General features: G+C 42.4%; 1 long non-coding RNA gene across 2 annotated transcripts; it reads right to left on the minus strand.

Moving 5' to 3' along the window:
* Positions 1-1,734: 1,734 nt before the first annotated feature.
* On the minus strand, positions 1,735-16,325 carry LOC102549339 (uncharacterized). 2 transcript variants are annotated; one of them, XR_015649046.1, is made up of 4 exons: positions 16,207-16,325; positions 7,388-7,589; positions 6,709-6,927; positions 1,735-2,242 (listed from the first exon to the last, which is right to left on the minus strand). It is a non-coding gene; the product is annotated as an uncharacterized LOC102549339 (long non-coding RNA). The 2 variants fall into 2 exon arrangements; XR_015649045.1 differs by lacking the exon at positions 7,388-7,589 and having other exon boundaries at positions 2,022-2,242; positions 16,207-16,311.
* Positions 16,326-21,084: the final 4,759 nt, after the last annotated feature.

Consider the following 21,084-nt stretch of genomic DNA (forward strand, 5'->3'; position numbering starts at 1 on the left):
TAGAGCGCTTGCCTAGCAACTGTAAGGCCCTGGGTTCGGTCCCCAGCTCTGAAAAAAAGAAAAAGAAAAAAAAAAAGATTTTTACATGATGTATAACTTAACAATTTAATCTTCCTTCCTTCCTTCCTTCCTTCCTTTTTTCTTTCTTTCTTCTGTTGCATTTAGCTTTTGCTATCCTGCCTTGCTCCAGGAAGAGGCTGTGCTACTAGTCCCCACCCAGTTTCCCCTGAGTCCATGGATAAATGACCCAGACACACAGTTGCTCAATTTCAACTTGCCTTTGGAATTGCTGGGTGCTACTCTCTTGGAAAAGTGTGCCCTTAACAATATTCTTATCTCCGTACCTCCCACCTGCCCTAAACTTTAGTTGCTAAGATGCATCTAGTCCCTGCTAAACACCCCTGACTACCCACCTATAGGAGCAGTCACAGACCACCCCTCCTCCCCTGGCCTCACATGCTGCTTGCCTTTTCTCTCTCTCGTCTGTTGAACTCCTCATTCCTCCCTTGTATCTGTCTGTTTTCCTCCAGGGACCCAGAAGTCTCGCCTATGCCTTCTGCCCAGCAATTGGCCCATGGCTTCTTTACTGACAGATTAAGAACCAATTGGGGAACAGGACCTTATCATCAGATCCACCTATAACCTCACCTTTTGTGTCCAGTTAAAAAAACTAAAACCTCTTCTCCCAACCTCTTCTCTCAGACATAAATTGAACAAAAGCATAACAATCATGTAAATTACACAGTATGATATACAAATGACATTCATAATATTCGTCAATTAGATAAAGTACTCTACCATCATTTGTAACTTAAAGAATTATGATTCTATACCTAGATTATGTTTTAGATTTAGCCTGTAATGCTATCTGAAAACCATGTCTTCCACTCTATAACCTCTTTCAAAAATGTTAAACAACTTGTTTGATTATGAGACTAAAACTAGTCTTTAACCCTTCTGAAATCTGAGAAAAACTTAAACATTACATGGGTATAGAGGAAACACAACACATAGCTTCTCAAATGTAAACAACTACAGAGACAGATGACGACTTGGACAACCCCCTAATTCCTTAAAAGGTTGGAGTATTAGCTTTCTGGCCTAGACCTTTGCAAAGCAGAATTATTAATGACTCCTTACCCTGTCTTTGCAGAGCCAACAGTTAACTGTCCTGCAAAATGTGTCCTTTTCCTGGAAAGTATTTTGTGTGCATATGAAATAGGCAATTTCTGACCAGGCTACCTTGCCATGATAGGCAACCTCACCCGGAGGGGACGATGACCAATTTCTTCTATGAACCAAGAGCAGATATGTCTCATTGTCAAATGATTAAATAACATTAAATGTCACATTCTGTGGATTTCTGATGTTTTTCAAGACTCTCTCTCTCTCTCCAACACACACACACACACACACACACACACACACACACACACACACACATATATATATATATATATATATATATATATATATATATATATATCTGAATCTAATATAACCAAGAGTTTGCTATCTGGTCCTTAACTCATATCACTTAATCATCTAAAAACAGTCTGTAATAGCAGTTATTAGAAGGACTGGGTTTAAGCTTTTTTTTCTTGAATGAATTGCATAGGCACAATACCTAACTAAGAGTAACAATATTAATTTCAATATTTGTATCAACATAAGAAATTCATACCAATGAAAACCTTAAATCTGTGTCAAAATAAATCCCATACCAATATAAAAAATTATAACTTCAATTTTGCATCAATTAAAAAGATTTCTACCATTTAAGATTATGGCTACACAATCAATTCTACCCATTTCCTCCCTGTTCAAAAATATGACCATTCCCAAATTGTCCCTTAAAATGGCAACTTCTATAATGTATAGAATAACCATTACCAGACCTCCAAACCCAGGGAATTGGGCCGATGACTGTCCATAACTTCTTGCTGAACAGGAGCAATGAAAAATTCTTTAAAGGTGTGGGGATGGATAGGAGAATTAGAAAATTTGGTTAGACTTGAGAAAGCTAGCTTTAGCATCTGTAATCCAGTTTCCGTATGCTTAGGAAGCCCAGAACTTAATTGAAGTTCTGACTAGATTCATCTGAAAGGTTGAATGAGGCACAATGACCTGGAATCTGTGACAGTCCCCGAAGCTGAAGCTGTTTTGGGCAGCAACCAGAAGCAGGGATCCAAGCAGGTCAGTTCAGCTTGTCTGAGGATGAATCTCACCAAAGCTGTACACTCTGCAATATACAAATATCACAATCAAAATTTTAGTACCATTAAGATATCCATATAGAGTGTGTAGGGTGCAGAGATCAGTTAAGGATAAAATTCTGCTTCTTGTTTGAGCAGGTGAAAGACAGCTGTCGTTTTTATAGTTTAATTTTGCTAATAATCAATGATAATAACTCTTCATTCATGTCATGTGAAAGATAGCACAAAGAATCTCTACCTGTCCTGTTTGATTCTCTTGAATTTTTCTAGTTCTTTACTGGGTCTCCCCTGTCATATCTGATCAATATCACTCTGGAAGGGCTCCAGAGCCTATTTTCCTTTCCTGTCACACAAATGTAGAGTCTTTCTCCCAAAATGGCATGATGTTGGTCCAATAACTGGAAATCATTAAATGTTTAGCTTGACCTTTCTCCCAGATGAATTTCAATATAACTACCAAACTCAAAATCACACTCATTTTGATAATTAAAACAATTCAAAGCAAATAAAGCCATCTAAACAAATAACATCTGTTGAAAAAGTGCTTCTACTGTCCCCTGCCCCAACCTTCATGAGATCAAGTCCTAAATTATTCATTTAATATATCTGTCTACTTACTGTATGAGCCCATTTCCAGGTTCTCTCTATATATAATTCTCAAGGTCTAAGTCTCTACTGTATGAGATAGGCTAGGCACCCTATCCCCTGCCTTTGATCTAATTTTTTAAGATTGAGTGCCTCAATATTTTAATATCTATTCTTCTTCTGCTTACCATATAAGCCTATTCTTAAGCTTCTAATCTGTCATAACAGAATAATCAATCCCAGAATTCCTGTGGAGCCCACGTTCAAAGAATTTGAGTATCACCCTGGCATAGACCTTTTTAGATTTGCTTTAAAGCATTATTTCATTCAATATCCCTAACTTCTCCTGTCTGAGAGCTTAACATCTCTATATACTTAAGACCATTGAAACTATGACCATTATACTCCCTTCTATCCTTAAAAAGAATTAAAACTTTTAGAATTCTATCCTTTGACTACCTGCTTGTAGGAGCCACACAGTTTTAGCTTTTGTTGTCTGGCTGTCTGCCTCAGAGCAGCCATCCTGTCTCTTTTCACAGCAGGAGATCTCAGCATCTGTGACCTGCTCTCCCTGTGTTCCTTTGCCCAAGTTTTCCCACATGCTGGAGCCACCATGTGACTCACTCTGCTCTGCTCTCTGAGAAACAATTTTTTCCTCTTCCCGGACTTATATTGTATGTGATTTGTTAGCGAATTCCTAAATTAATAGTGGATTCTCACCTTCCGTGTTGTGCACCATCTTTTGCGTTTAGCTTTTGCCCTACATTCTTCTTTCTTTCTTTATTTCATTTTTTCTTTATTTGGATGTTTGTTTGCTTGTCTGTTTGTTTTTGTCAGTCCTGGCAGTCCTGGAACTCCGTTTATAGACCAAGCTGGCCACAAAAGTCACAATGCTAGAATTGAAAGTGTGTGCTACCATGCCTGGATAATTTAGCTTTTTCTTAAATTCAGTACATTTTACTCACAACATTGTATTAGCATCAGTATTATTTAATTCAGAGCATTTTCATCCCCCTTGCTCCAGAACGTCCATGTGTCCCATCAGCTCTCTGCGTCTGTGAGTTTGTGCATTTGGACCTTTTGTGTAAATGAAATCATATATCCTGGGAAACTGTCTCAGTGGTTAAGGTGCTTGCTGCACAGGCATGACAAACAGAGTTTGTATCCCAACATCCATGCAACAAACAAGAGTGCTTTATATGCCCTGCACCAAAGTAGGGCAGAGACAGATTGCTGGGGATTGCCCACTTCCACCACACCCAAAAAATGTGAGCTTTGGGTTCATAGAGAGAGACTGCCTCAAGGATTAAGTGAAGAGTGGTAAAGGAGGCACCCAGTGTCCTCTGTGAGCATGCACCATTTGTACACATATAGCATGCATACACACACACACACACACACACACGCACACACGCACACATGCACACAAACACAGACAAACACAGACACATACATATACAAAGACATAGACACAGTCATAGAAATAGACATACACAGATACACACACACACACACACACACACACAAAGACAGACAGACACAGAGAGACACGGACACACACAGACACACACAAAGACATAGACACAGACACACACAGACATAGACATAGACATACACACACACACACACAAAGACAGACACAGACAGACACATACATACACAAAGACATAGACACATACAAAGACATAGACACAGACACACACAGATATAGACATAGACATACACAGACACACACACACACACAAAGACAGACACAAAGAGAGACACAGATATACACAGACACACAGACACAAACACAAGACACACACACAATGTAAAGTCAGAATAAAAGAAATGATACAATATATGCCTTTAAACTTTTCTTCCAGGGCTTGAGTTTAACCTAGGACTTTGTACATTCATGGTCACCAAGCTATTCCCCAGGCCTTCTTCCATTTAGCCTAATGTTCTCATGCTTTATACACATTGTAGCAGGTATCCCCTGGTTGACAACACATTGCTTACATACACCAGTTTGAGGAGAATTGACATATACACCCCCGCCACCTTGCTTCTTTGAGACAGCAGTTAGTTGGTGTCAATTCATGATTCTCCTGCCTCCAACCTCAGTGCTGAAATGGTACGTACCACCATGCCTGCTCGAAAATTGAGAACTTAATTACATCGAATGTTCCATCCCGGGAAAAAACGTATTTCTTTGTAATTCTTCCTTAGTTTCCTTCAGTAACACTGTATTGTTTTGTTTTGTCAATACATATTTTATATGACATAATTATGATTTTACATTAAGCACTACATATTTATTATTCAGCGCATGTGTGCGGTGCATGTGTGTGCATGTGTGCACATGTATGTGAGGCATATGTGCTATGGCATATATTTTGAAGTCAGGAGATGACTTGTAGGTATTGGCTTTCTCCTTCTATCAGTGGTGGAATCAGGTCCTCAGCCCTGATGTGAAGGCAACTTTACTTGCAGAACCATAACGCGGATGTTTTGCAAATATTTATTCTTCTTTATTGCTAATATATGGAAAGATGTTTTTGTATATTTATTCCACTGGGCTTTGAGTTTTTAAATTAATTTTTATTTTATATGTGTGGGTATTTTGCCTGCGTGCATGCCTACTTGCAGCCAGTGCCTACAGAGATCAGGGGGATAGGATCTTCTGGAACTGGACGTACAGGCTGTTGTGAGCCACCATGTGGGTGCTAGGATCAAACCGGGGTCCTCTAGAAGAGCAGCCAGTGCTCTTAACTCCAGAGCCACCAACCCAGCCCCTTGGCATTGTTTTGGTTTCTATTTCCTTTCTGATTTTAATTCCTTCTGCTCACTCTGGCTTTAATTTGCTTTCCTTCTTCAGATCCCTTAAAGTAGAAGCTTTTTTTTTTCTCCATTAATTAATTTATATCACTTTACATCCCAACCACTGGCCCCTTCCTCCTAATCTCCCTCTTACACAGCCCTCCCCATCAAAATAGAAGCTTTAACCAAATTACAACATTTTTTTTCTACTGCAGGTCCATATTATTATAATTTTCCTTCTAAATCGTGATTTAGCTTTCATTCAGGTCAAAATACTTTCCAATTTCCCTTTTCGATTTGCCCCCGTCCTGTGTGAGAAGGGGGGCTATTTTGTTTCCAAATAGTTGAGGGTTTTTCAGAGAGTTTTCCATTATTGATTTCTAATTTAATTCTACTGTGGTCTACAATTCTGTGTGATTTGAATCCCTTTTCATTTTATTAAGACACTTTGGTTGCCAAGAATAAGCTCTGCTTTCCTCAGTGTTCCACGTATAACTAGAACAAATGTGTATTTTGTAGCTGTTGGCTGAGTGAGGCGTTGTGTAAGCACCAGGCCAAGGTGGTAGTGCTGTTCAGATATTGAACATTTTCCTTGATTTCCTGTCATTATTTCTTGATTAGGGTGGCGGTGAGGAAGTTTTTTTTTAAGACAGGGACTGATATACTGGCTTAGAGTTCTTTATATAGTTGAAAATAACCTTGAACTTCGAATCCTCTCCTGCCTACACTTTACGAATGCTAGAAATATAAACAGTATCCCCTCCCTGTCGTATGTAATGTTGCATATTGAATCCAGAGGTTTGTGCGTCTTAGGTAAGCACCCTCCCAACTGAGCCACACCCCTATCCTGTAGCAACATCACTGAGAGTGGGATGTGAAAGATGAGGTTGGTGACGGAAGATACTTAAGGAGAGATGTATGTTGGCTTGCAGTTCTAAGGGATGTGTTACATTAGAAGGTGTAACCATACTTTCTGGCTACTCTATTGGTTTTTATATCTACCACCCTTCTCTACCCCAATCCCTTCCAGCACCCCAACACTAGGTAGGAGAGAAAGAAGGTTAGCGGGAAAAGAGTGCATAGATCTCTTTAGACTACTTACTTCCTGCTGATTAGTTGTTGAATACTCTGGCAAGTCTAATCTTCGTAGTTAGGATATCCCATTTCTTCTCATACCATTGCTCATGACCACTTGACAGACTGTAGCAACAGGATCCAGAGGCAGCAGAGGGAGCAGCAGCCCCTGCAGCTTCTGGGGCTCTGGCATTTTTATACCCAGAATTCCAAACGTAAACTATCTTCAGCTAGCAGGATCACGCCCCTGCCAGAGAACGAGACAAATCATAGTCAGCTCCTGTGGGAAATCTGAAGCAGCCCCATGTTCGACAACTGGGATTAAAACCAAATCATGTTCACATAAATTAACTGGATTTTGAACGAAACCAAATTTGTCATTAAAAGTTGGGATGGCGCGGATCCCGGCCCGCAGCAGCTCTCTGCTTCCAAACCCCGTGGGAGAGAGACCTCACCGCCTGATCAGGTGGGCACTCCTGAGGCTGCAGAGCGGAGGAGACCACCAACACTGCCCACCCCTGCCCACATCCCTGGCCCAAGAGGCAACTGTATAAGGCCTCTGGGTTCCCATAGGGGAGGGCCCAGGAGTGGCAGGACCCCTTCGCCTGAGACACCACCGGAACCTGAAGTAAACAGACCGGATAAACAGTTCTCTACACCCAAATCCCGTGGGAGGGAGAGCTAAACCTTCAGAGAGGCAGACACACCTGGGAAACCAGAAGAGACTGCACTCTGTGCACATCCAGACGCCAGAGGAAAACACCAAATGTCATCTGGAACCCTGGTGCACGGAGGCTCCCAGAAAGAGCGGCGCAGATCTTCCCGGTTGCTGCCCCCGCGGAGAGGACTTAGGCAGTACCCCACGAGCAAACTTGAGCCTTGGAACCACAGGTAGGACCAACTTTTCCCCTGCAAGAAACCTGCCTGGTGAACTCAAGACACAGGCCCACAGGAACAGCTGAAGACCTGTAGAGAGGAAAAACTACATGCCCGAAAGCAGAACACTCTGTCCCCATAACTGGCTGAAAGAAAACAGGAAAACAGGTCTACAGCACTCCTGACACACAGGCTTATAGGACAGTCTAGCCACGGTCAGAAATAGCATAACAAAGTAACACTAGAGATAATCTGATGGCGAGAGGCAAGCGCAGGAACCCAAGCAACAGAAACCAAGACTACATGGCATCATTGGAGCCCAATTCTCCCACCAAAGCAAACACGGAATATCCAAACACACCAGAAAAGCAAGATCTAGTTTCAAAATCATATTTGATCATGATGCTGGAGGACTTCAAGAAAGACATAAAGAACTCCCTTAGAGAACAAGTAGAAGCCTACAGAGAGGAATCGCAAAAATCCCTGAAAGAATTCCAGGAAAACACAATCAAACAGTTGAAGGAATTAAAAATGGAAATAGAAGCAATCAAGAAAGAACACATGGAAACAACCCTGGACATAGAAAATCAAAAGAAAAGACAAGGAGCTGTAGATACAAGCTTTACCAACAGAATACAAGAGATGGAAGAGAGAATCTCGGGAGCAGAAGATTCCATAGAAATCATTGACTCAACTGTCAAAGATAATGTAAAGCAGAAAAAGCCACTGGTCCAAAACATACAGGAAATCCAGGACTCAATGAGAAGATCAAACCTAAGGATAATAGGTATAGAAGAGAGTGAAGACTCCCAGCTCAAAGGACCAGTAAATATCTTCAACAAACCATAGAAGAAAACTTCCCTAACCTAAAAAAAGAGATACCCATAGGCATACAAGAAGCCTACAGAACTCCAAATAGATTGGACCAGAAAAGAAACACCTCCCGTCACATAATTGTCAAAACACCAAACGCACAAAATAAAGAAAGAATATTAAAAGCAGTAAGGGAAAAAGGTCAAGTAACATATAAAGGTAGACCTATCAGAATCACACCAGACTTTTCGCCAGAAACTATGAAGGCCAGAAGATCCTGGACAGATGTCATACAGACCCTAAGAGAACACAAATGCCAGCCCAGGTTACTGTATCCTGCAAAAACTCTCAATTAACATAGATGGAGAAACCAAGATATTCCATGACAAAACCAAATTTACACAATATCTTTCTACAAATCCAGCACTACAAAGGATAATAAATGGTAAAGCCCAACATAAGGAGGCAAGCTATACCGTAGAAGAAGCAAGAAACTAATCATCTTGGCAACAAAACAAAGAGAAGAAAAGCACACAAACATAACCTCACATCCAAATATGAATATAACAGGAAGCAATAATCACTATTCCTTAATATCTCTCAACATCAATGGCCTCAACTCCCCAATAAAAAGACATAGATTAACAAACTGGATACGCAATGAGGACCCTGCATTCTGCTGCCTACAGGAAACACACCTCAGAGACAAAGACAGACACTACCTCAGAATGAAAGGCTGGAAAACAACTTTCCAAGCAAATGGTCAGAAGAAGCAAGCTGGAGTAGCCATTCTAATATCAAATAAAATCAATTTTCAATTAGAAGTCATCAAAAAAGATAAGGAAGGTCACTTCATATTCATCAAAGGAAAAATCCACCAAGATGAACTCTCAATCCTCATCTTCGGTTGGTTTATATACAAGTGTGCAATTTCTAGGCTTGAAAGTAAAATGATGCTATCTGGTGCTGGATAGAGGAGCCTTATTTTTTATTATGGCAGCTTGCTATTTTTGTAACATGGTGATTTGGTTGAACACAATAAAGTACAGTAGTAACTGATCTCCCCTTCTTCCTGGATGAGTGAGGAGATGATTAAATGTTGATGTCAGCATCCTTGAGCATATTCAGATGAGCTTCTGCTTCTGTTGAAAAGGATGCTGTGTTTGATTGTGGTCCCAAGCTTTGAAGCACAACTTGGCATCTCCTTCCTTGGAGGTCTCACTGTTTAAACATAACAGATTTGATAGCTTGTTGGTAAGGTGAGGTCCAGCTTGTCTCCACTAGGTCATCTTCATGTGAATCCGGTGGTTATACGGTTTTGTTCTAGGGATATTTCATTTTTTTAATAACGGTTTTAGCTGACATTCATGGAGAGAATGAATCCTTAGAACTGTGCCACTAGTGAAAGGAAATCCTGTCTAGAGTATGTTTCTTTACAAAGCTGTGTCACACCATCCTTTGGGCCCTCTGCTGGAAAAGTAGAATCAAGTCTCAAATAATGCCTTTTAAATTGTATCCTCTAGTATTATAGATGTAGGACAGTACTGTATCATACCTCTGTGGATGTAAAATAGCTTGTACCTGCATTATGATACGTAGTAGTGACCGTGCTTTATCAGAGCTGTTTTTAATGATGTTGCTCAGAATGTTTTCTTTCCAGATGATGATTGAGAAGCTAATTTAAAAAAAAAATGGTGCCAGGTACCACAAGAGTAACAGAACTGTGCTGTTTTCTCGGGTTTTGTTTTTTTACTTTTTTTTTTTTTTAATGGAGTGTGCTGGATGTCTCTACAGTTTTGTTCAGATGACTGCAGAACCTGGAAAAGCTGTTGCTGCTGTTGATGCATAACACACTGCTATTATTGGTCTTTTTATATAAATATAAATATATATATATATACAGATATATAATTTGAATTTTTTGAAACTTTACCTGTGCTGTCAACTTTGGAAAAAAGTATCCCCGTTTACTGTGTTGAGTTGGCACTGTACAGAAATTAACAGCCATATTGGTCTAAAAAAAAAAAAAAAGTTGGGATGGGATTCCATTGGAGGGGCATCTGGTCACATTGCGTCTTCAGTAGAGAGACAGGGTGTGATGAATAGGACAGGAAGTGGGGTTGCACTAAAAAACCTTGAGCCCTGCCTGCAGTGACTCACTGCCTCCAGCAAGGCCCCATAACCAGCACTTTCTATACAGTATATTAAATAAATACCACAAAATATTACATATCGGCTACACTTCCTAACTGAAAAGGCTAAGTCCTGGCATGGCCCCCAAGAAAGGTGTTGCTTTAGCCTAACTAAGCCTTCATACTTAGTAGGAAAAGAGGATGGAAGAACATTCCACAGGATTACTTTCTTGGACTGTGGAATGTTACTCAGTGGCAAAATACTCGCCTAGCCTGCCGGAAGTCCCAGGGTTTGGCATCCGGAAGCCCCAGGGTTTGGCATCCGGAAGCCCCAGGGTTTGCCATCTCTGCACCACACACAAAAGAAATAAACGATGCTCTCGTGCATGAGGCAGGATATACCAACTAGAATTTTAGAAACGGTCCTAATTTACTTTCTGTTGCTATGATAAACACTGTGACAGAAGCAACTTGGGGAGGAAAGAGTCTATTTGCCTTGACCGTGCCAATCAGTCGTTGAGGGAAGCCAAGGCAGATCTCGAGGCACGAACTCAGGCAGAGATCACAGGGGAAATGCCGATTAGTGACTTGTTCCCCATGGCTTGCTCAGCCTGTCTTATAGGGCCCAGGATTACATGCTGAAAGGTTGCCCTGCCCACAGTGGGACGAACCCTCCCACTTCAGTCATTAACCAAGAAAATGTTTCACAGATCTGCTCACACACCAGTTTGATGGAGGCAATTCCTCCACTGAGGCTCCTGTTCCCCAGGTGACCTAAGTCTGTGTCAAGTTGTCAAAAACTAAACAGCCCATTGGCATAATGTTTCCATATCCAGACTCCTGAGTCTGATGGACTACGCTGACACCTAGCCTGTCTGCCTTACGTGCTTGTTCCTTTGTCCATCACCCTTCCAAATTTGTTTCTTATCTGCACAATGGTGATATTGACAAACCCGTAGTCCTGTTTGTAGATACTAAGATAAACCATGTGCAGCCCTTGGCATCTGGCCCAATAGGATGTGTGCCTTGAAAATGTCAGTCATTTTAGAAGAAGGAAGCCACTGACTTATTCCAGGAGGACACTTCCTGTTTTTCAGTTCCTGCCCTTCAGTTTGAGGCACTTGATTTATATGGAGCCAGGAACACAATTCAAGTACAGACAAGTTTGCAGACGGAGTGTAGTATTTGGTCCCGTGGGCTTGTGGGCAAACTTATCCAGGGCATATGTCATCTTTGCTGGCTTCCTATACATGACATGGTATCGCCACCCACAACTGTTAGGAGCTGGCAGCCATGACAGCTCTGGCAGCCACGTGCTGGATGGTTAAGCGAATCTGGAGCTGATGTCTTTACTCAAAGACATAATTTGGAACCTGCAGATCATGTAAACTAAACCAATACTGTAGAGAGCAGGAATCCAGGGGTAAAATTATAGCTTCTCAGAATTACGCTCCACATTTCTCTTCGGCTGCCTGGTTGGTTCCAAGTATAATTGAGATGTTGACTGTGGGCCACAAAAATGGAGGTGGCTTTGAGTACCAAGCTGTTTCATGAGTTTCTTTTCTCCCTTTGAGGCTTCCTAGTAGCCAAGATTAGCAAACATGGCTGGGTTTCGAATTCCTGGGTTCAAACTACAGAGAAAATGTTTTTTGAGGATTATAAAATATGCTCTTATTTGACAACGGTCCAAACCTAAAAATTATACTGGACATGTACTTTTTATGGTGTTACCACATTGGTTACTTTTTTAGTGTACTTTGTTGTGAAAAGGAAGATAATGGGGTATTAAAAATCCATTAGAGGCAAATCATTTTAAAGGTTGTGTTTTTGACATCTGAATTGTATATTATTACCAAGTTTCTGTAGCCCATCAGATAATATGAATTATGGCTAAATTATTAATGGCAGTTAGAACCTAATTTTTAAAATTGCAGTTGGGCTTATTTGATATTAAAATTACTTTATTCACATTATATTGCCATATTATTTTGATACTAATATTGCATTGAAGACTCAAATGAACACACTTTTCTTTTTTTCAGTATTATGCAATTAAAGCAGAGAGTAGGAAGCTGGGGAGGTGGGGCATTCAGTAAAGTACTTGTTGCACAAGCATGAGGACTTGAGTTAGATCCCTAAAGCCCATGGAAAACAGCCCCCTGTGGTGTTAAATTCCTCTAATCCAGGGTTTTCCTCACCCTTCCTAATGCTGTGAACCTTTAATGCAGTTCCTCATGTTTTGATGACCCCCCAACCAAAAATTATTTGCTACTTCTTAACTAATTTTTCAACTGTTATGAATCACAAAGTAAATATCCGATATGCAGAATATCTAATATGCATACAGGTTGATAATACTGCTCTAAGCCCAGAGATGGGAAGAAGATCCCTGGAACTTGCTGGCCAGCCAGTATGGTTGAATTGTGGAGCTCCAAATTCAGTGGCCCAAAAAGTAAGGTGGACAATGACAGAGGAACACACCTAACATTTCTTTCTGGCCTCCACATGCATGTGTGCAAACACACACACACACACACACACACACACACACACACACACGTGCATGCACACGCATGGCCACAAAGCAGAGACGGAGAGTAATAGAAGAACAAGGGAGAGCTGTTTTGCTGATGTTGTAGCATTGTGTTGATAAATTGCTCTTCAGGTAGATGAGGCCCAGGTCCAGGTTTTATGTAGACAAAAACCTAAGTCAACTTTAGAGCATCTCTTGCAGTAAAAAAAAAAATACTCCCCCAATTCTTTTTTTTTTTTGTAAATTTTGAAAAAAAATGCACAACCTTTTGAAAATATTAGTAAAGGCTTCCTTGCTGGGGCTGAGAAAAAGCAAAGGAGGGGTCCCAATGATTCACTTTTATTCACAGTAAGGTCCTGTCCTGATTAATATCACATGGGAATTGGTGATCACTCTCCAATCCCCCAAATTAATGGAAAAAACTCTGGATCTGATACTTGGGGATGGGCAATCATCAACCACCTGCATGAAATTACGAATCATTTTGTTCCTGACAGGGTTCCCTTATCAGGTTTTATTTACATGAGTATGACAATTTAAAGCATTAACATTTTTGAAATTTCCCAAAAGAAATAGCCAAATTTATAACTAGCTACTTTCACGTGTTGTGAGAAATGCATTAAAAAGGATCACATGTTTCCCAAAGTCTTTCTCAGTGGAAATTTTTCTCTGAAGACTTAATAAGTGTGAAAATGAGTCCCTCTCTTCATATTTACTATGCTCTTGAAGAATGTTATATGCAAACATTAGGTTTCACTGGCAGATGAATAAAAACAGAAAAGCAAGGATTCTAAATTTAAAATAAATCCGGTTCACCTGATATACACATTTGAAAGAGGAGGAAGAGGAGGAGGAGGAAGAGGAGGAGGAACAAGAGGGGGACGGAGAGGAGGGGGGAAGAGGAGGAGGAAGAGGAGGAGGAGGAAGAGGAGGAGGAAAAGAGGAGGGGGGAGGAATAGGAGGGGGAGGAAGAGGAGAGGGAGGAGAAAGAAGAGGAGGAAAAGAGGAGGGGGAAGAAAAGGAGGGGAAGAGGAGAGGGAGGAGGGAAGAGGAGGAGGAAAAGAGGAGGGGGAGGAAAAGGAGGGGGAGGAAGAGGAGAGGGAGGAGGAGAAGGAGGAGGAAGAGGAGGAGGAAGAGGAGAGGGAGGAGGAGGGGGAAAAGAGGAAGGGGAGGAAAAGGAGGGGGAGGAAGAGAAGGAGGAGGAGGAAGAGGAGGAGGAGAGGGAGCGTACTAAAAGCTTGTGGTGATGAAAAAGGAGGCACTAATAGAGCACACGGCCCATCCCAATGCTGTTCTATAAGGAATTTTCTCAGAAACCAACTTTGCCTGGGCTTGGGATGAAACTCAACTCATCTGGTAGAACATTTGTCTTGTAGGCAGAAAGCCCTGGGTTCAGTCTCAGAACTGCACACACACACACACACACACACACACACACACACACACACACACACACAGCTGACATATAAAGACCACTAGAATTTAATAAAAAATTACAATAATTACTTATGAGAGAAAAAAACACTTGCTTCTTTTGGACAGCAGCGGTTCTAAAAAAGAACCCCAGTTTAGAAAAGGAATTCCTCTAGCGAAGTTGGAGCTAACAGTGCCTGTACCAAGTAGAGCAATGGTGCTAAGCCGCTTCTCGCACTGTCTATTGATAAGCACTGATTTTTCTGGTGATAACTGGGAAACATCGTGGAATGAACTGGATACATTTGGCTAGCAGCTAATTAGAACACAGGCATGAAAGTAACGGACAGGAGTCCATGCCTCAGCAGCTCCTGGTCCTTCTGACACAGGGAGATGTTTCTGCCCCGGTGCTGGTTCAGAGCTTCGTCCTCTTTCTTTGCAAACTTCATGGTCAGGGAGAGCTGTAGAGAGCTTTTTGGTCACTCTGTTTAAGATTTTTGTTGTCTTCATTCTTTTTACTTTTTTTTTTTAAATAAACAGGTTTATTTAATATATATGAGTATGCTGTAGCTGTCTGATACACAAGAACAGGGCATCAGATCCCATTGCAGATGGTTGTGAGCCGCCATGTGGTTGCTGGGAATTGAACTCAGGACCTCTGGAAGAGCAGTCGGTGCTCTTAACCGCTGAGCCATCTCTCCAGCCCTCTTTTTACTTTATAGTCAGCACCCAAAGGTGTAGATATTATTATTTCAGCTCTGTTTTAAAACAGGGTCTTGTTAATATAGCCCACACTGACACCAATCTTACAATCCCCGTTTCAGTGTTTTGAGTGATCCTGGAGTATATGTACTTTAAGGCCATGTGTGGGGGTTTGGTGAAGGATTGGGGGTTGTGGTTTTCGTGTGTGTGTGTGTGTGTGTGTGTGTGTGTGTGTGTGTGTGTGTGTAAATTGAAATGTCTTTATCAATTGAATATATGGTATGGACTTAAAGAGGGAGGGGGAGGTGGAGTAACAATTCCTATGAGTGTCCCTTTCTGATGTGTTTATAGCATCTAATTTCTGAAGTTAGGAAAGCAGTACGAGGTAGAGAGGAACACGGCCGAATTCTGGGGACAAAGGACGGAGAGCATGCGACTTGTCAGAACGTTAGAGCCAAGGGTTAGAGCAGATGACAGGTACCAGAGCCACCAGCACAGCCATTTCATAGGAATGTGTGGGGCAGCAGGCTGTGAAAGGTACCCTGATTCCTGGTCAAGATAGGTCAAATCCCCGGGGACCCTAAGGGACAGCAGGAGCGTTCTCAGTCTCCTAGGAAATCAGGTCCCTCTCCCTTTCTAAGTCAGCCACACCCCCTGTAGAGAGGTTTAAGACAGAGCGGTCACGTAGGGCAACGCCCCAAGCCCCTCCTCCACAGGTGAGGACTTGACTACAGGTCTAGTAGGCTCAGGACAGATCGGTCCTGTAGAAGCAGGGCCACGCCCCCAAATATGTAGATGAGGTCCGACCCATCCCAAAACTGTATTTAAGAATCCTATCCAGAGGGATTAGAGGTGTGGAAGAATTATTCCATTGTCTGAGAGCTTCTGTCCTAAGAGCTGTAACACCGCCGCTTGGGGAAGAGATCTCTCCTGAAACCACCACCAGAAGCCGCCCTGCACCCCTCGCCAGCTCGTCTGTCTCCGGCTGGCTCAGCAATAAGCAGCCCCAACAGAAACAGAGGCGGAGGGGTGGAAGCAGTTACCCCTCCCTGCCTACGTTTTCTCTCCTTTGTCTGAACCGGAACTCCTAGCTGGACCAGGGGTCTCCATGGAAGGCCTCCAGCAGGATGATGGTTGAGAAGGCAGATTGTGGATGGTTTGTGTACTCAAAGGCCTAATGCAGATTGTTCTTGAACAGTAGTTTTCAACCCATGGTTTGTGACGCCTTGGCGGGAGGGGGGGGGGATGGGGGGGATGGGGTGGGGAGTGGAGGGTAAAATGGCTTTGAGATGGTCAGAAATGTTGGCTATCTACATTACGGATTCATAACGGTAGAGAAATTGCAGTTATGAAGTAGCAGCAAAATATTTTATGGTTGGGGGGGTCACCATACGGTGAGAAGATGTATTAAAGGGTCGCAGCATTAGGAAGGCTGAGAAGCACTACACTAGAAACTTGAATATAAAGGAAGAATGAAGAAATGATTATAATTAATTAGGCAACCAAGGACAAAGAAATATTTTAATAGTCTAATGAGGGAGACTTGAATTAATATATATAATATATATAATATGTATATATATTATATAAATAATTTCCGTGTCATTATAGCCCAGTTTTTCCTTGAATACAAAGTTCTCTTAGCCTCTTGGGGTCTGGGACTACAAGTGTGAGGTACGTCACTCGAATATCTTACTGTTTTTCAAAGGCAGGTCCTCATGTGTTGAACCTCCGTGTCAGTGAGAATGACATTATCCTCCTTCCCGTACCTGTACCTCCCAAGTGAGTTATAGGTATACTCAACCATGTGCCATGTCTGGTTCTTTGTGGTTGTGGAGATTTAATCCAGGTCTTCACACATACTAGGCAGGTACTCCATCAACTGAGCTGGACTCCCAGTCCTTGAGTACTCGCTACGTGTCAACACAGAGACGCTATGGCTGGGGACATTGCTTAGTGGTTAAGAGTACTTACTGTTCCTTCAGGAGATCTTCTGACTTCTGCGTGCACCACTCGTGTGGTACGCGTACGTATATACATATATACATACATACATGCAAGCCAAATACTCATGAACATAAAATTATAAAATAGATAAATCTAAAGATTAAGACAAAACAAAAGCCCCTAGAAGCAACCCCCCAAAAAACCAGACATAGTATGCGGTTGTAAATATTTACAATCCCAGCACTTGAGAGGTAGAGGTAGAAGGATAAAGATAACGTCATCTTTAGCTAACATATCCAGTTTGATGCCATCCTGGGCTACATGAGGCTCTGTCTCAAAGAAACAACACAAAAGTATTGGAGACCACTGTCCCTGCTGCATAGCATAGCTGTCAAGTTGAAAGTCACTGGGAGGAAGTCCCCAGGGTCTAGCTAGTGGATCTCTGTTGATTCTGAATCTGCTTCCTGAACTCCACCTGCCCCCCTGCCAGTTTTCTTCCCGCATGGATTTTTCCATTCTTCCCTTACACCTTTCATATCCAAGAGTTCTAACCCTCCTGGGCTTGCTAGTCCCTTGGTGTCTGACATCTGTTTGTGAGTTCTTCGTTAAAGTCTCATAGTTGAACGAGGTAGTTTGTTTTCTTTCATAGTTCAAATACAAATTATTAACCCCCAAATCAGATTTCAAATTCAAGCTCTCCTGTGTTGGTACAATCAGTGTCCTACTGAACACTGTGGTGGCTGGGGACCTCAGGGCTCCTTTTTTCTGATGACTATTTAGTCATCACAGTTAGAGATTCACAGTGTCTGTCTGTCATAGGGGAGAAGTTAACCATGTGACAGCATTAAATCAAGGCCTGCGTGGGAGGTTGAGGGCATGTTTTGTCAAGGAAGTGACATGTGGGTTTAAATCCAAAGAGCCAACTGAACAAAGAAGATAAAGGGAAGGGAGGGTGGTCAGAGTAGAAAAAAGAGAGGTTAGGGCTTGTGTCACTCGGTGGAGGAGGTGGGAGAGGAGAAGGAAATGAAGCAGGAAACAAGGCTGACTGCAAGGCAGGGGCTTACACCCCTGGGCTCATTGTGGTCCTTAGAGAGAATCCTAAAGATAGTTTTTGAAGAGCCTTAGGGCTTTGAGCTGGAGAGGGTTGCAATTAGATTTGTGCCTTAAGCAGGTCTCTGGCTAATTGAAGACCGGACCTGATTTCAATCTGCAGGAAAATGACCCCATCTGTGTGTGCCAGCGACAGAAAAGGGTCAGGTTTTCTGGAGTCTCCAGATGGACAAAGGTTACTGTCCTTAGCTGATTCCATTCCTAGGTTACAGTGTCTTGTGAACTGTATCCCAAAGGGCCTTCTGAAGCTTTCTTAACACCAAGATAATTTGTTTCTTTCCCCTCAGTGGATGATGATTAAAACACACTTGCCAATTACACTTTTGACACAGAACCAGTATTTTTTTTTCTTTTCTTTTTTTCCGGAGCTGGGGACCGAACCCAGGCCTTGTGCTTGCTAGGCAAGCGCTCTTCCACTGAGCTAAATCCCCAACCCCCAGTATTTTCTATATATTAAAGAGCTGGAAAATGTATAGCCTATCTATATTGTGCGCTCACTTTCAGAATGGGTGTTACTCAAGGGTGCACCACATTCACACTTAACGAGTGTGCATGCGCACGTACAGACACACGCACACTCACACACCTACAACTTCCGGGTAGTAATCAGCATCATGGAATTTCCCTTTCTCCTCAGAAGAGTGAGAGGGAGACAGTGAACAGAAGTCTCCATCTGCACATGCCGCGGCCGAGGTCCTCAGGGCTCCTTCCTTCTGATGACTGTTCAGTTGAGATCCACAGTGTCATAGGGCAGGACCCAACCACGGCACTACTAGTGACATTAAATTGCCCAAGAAGTACATTGTAGAATAGTTTCCTTCTGTTGTATTTACTACTTACCAAGGATTAAATAGGAAGCCGTGACTAATGAGCAAGAAAAATCAGATAGAAGGTAAATGGTTGAAGGTTAGTCAGTTAAACATTAGAGTTAAGGAGAGTACAAAGAAGTCAAGGGACTGGAGGTTGAGAGATTTTGTGTATATTTTCATGTGTGTGTGTGTGTGTGTGTGTGTGTGTGTGTGTGTGTGTGTGTGTGTGTATGTAGTATGTATGTAGAGGTTTTGAGGATTTGTTTAGACAGGGCTGCACATATGGGTACATGGGTGTGGCACACCAGAAGTTAACATCTGATGTCTTCCTTGGTTGCTTTCCACCTATTTATTTAATTTTGAGACAGGGACTCTCACTGAACCTGGAGTTCATGGCTAAGCTGGCTAGCCAACAAACTGCAGGGGTCCTCCTGTCACCACCTCTCCTGTACTATGATTTACAGGATAGGGGACTGAATTCAGGTCCTCATACTTTTTTTTTTTTTTTAAAGATTTGTTTAAGTATATTAGTACACTGTCACTGTCTTCAGACACACCAGAAGAGGGCATCGGATCACATTACAGATGGTTGTGAGCCACCATGTGGTTGCTGGGAATTGAACTCAGGATCTCTGGAAGAGCAGTCAGTGCTCTTAACCACTGAGCCAGCTAAGGTCCTCCTCATACTTGTATAGCAAGCACGTGACTAGCTGAGTCATCTCCTCAGCCCCAAAAGGTTTTGTTTTGTTTTCCAGTGCTGGGGATTGAACCTAGGGCCTTAAGTATGCCAGGCAAGTGCTGCCCCACTAAGCTATAGAGCCAACCCCTTAAGTAGAGTCTTTGAGGATTTGTTTAGACAGAGCTGCACCAAAGTACAGCTCTTACCCAACAGAGGGTAAGGGCACTGCCATCTAGTGCCACAAGGAGCGAGAAGGAATACCAAACTGTCCATTCCTTTATTACCATAGCAGAATATCTGAGTCAAGTTAAGTTTATAAAGAAGTATAATTGGGCTTATGGTTTGGAGGGGCAGGCTGAAAAGCTGCATGGGAAGCCTTTTGGTGTATGCTAGGGATAGAATCCTGGCCTTCGCATTCTAAGCATGTGTTAAGCCACTGCGTTATAGCCCCATCCCTGGTGAAGACCTTTAAGCTGGTAATATTTAGAGATGCCTGTAGGTATTACATGGCAAGAGCCAGGAAGGTAGGTGCGTGCGTGCGTAACACAGTGAGTAAAGGCCTGAGGAAAACCGAGGAAGAAGACTTAATTTGGCTCACAGTCCTAGGCTGCTCTGCTGCTTCTAGGCTGTGGCAAGGCACAGACACTGTGGAGGGGGGATGGTAGAGGAGTGGAATCTAGGAAGGAGACAGGAGTGCTAATGCTGAGACATCCCTTCCAAAGCCATGCCCCCCAGGGACCTTTCTCCTGTTGGCCTTTTCTCTTATGCAGTATTGTCTTGGGGGCTGTATCCTAGTCCTCATCAACCCTCAAAGGCCTCCCCTCCAAACACCGTGGTCATATGAATTTGCAGCATCTCCACATCTCAGAATGGGGGACTAAATTTCAACCCTGTGATGCCATGGGGATGCATGGGCCACAGCCAAAAGATTTTCCCATATCTTATTTTTTTTTCTTAAGATTTATTTATTATATATGAGTACACTGTAGCTGTCTTCAGACACACCAGGTCTCATTACAGTTGGTTGTGAGCCACCATGTGGTTGCTGGGATTTGAACTCAGGACCTCTGGAAGAGCAGTCAGTGCTCTTAACCACTGAGCCATCTTTCCAGCCCTTTCCATGTCTTTTAATCGTCCACCAAGCGTGGTTCAGCGTGACTCCCACGTGAGGAAAGTCTACCCACGTGAGGAAAGTCTAACGCACTGTGAAGGCAGGGGAGTATTGTGCTGAGAGGAAATTTCCTCTTTCCACCATGAACTTGTTTTATATTATTACTATTGTTGTTGTTGTTGTTGTTGCTGCTGCTGCTGCTGCTGCTACTACTACTACTATTACTACTACTACTACTACTACTACTACTGGATCTTTTGAGTTGGAGGCCAGCCTGGT

The sequence above is a fragment of the Rattus norvegicus genome, chromosome 1, assembly GCF_021556685.1.
Source record: "Rattus norvegicus strain SHRSP/BbbUtx chromosome 1, alternate assembly SHRSP_T2T, whole genome shotgun sequence".
Taxonomy (NCBI): Eukaryota; Metazoa; Chordata; class Mammalia; order Rodentia; family Muridae; genus Rattus; species Rattus norvegicus.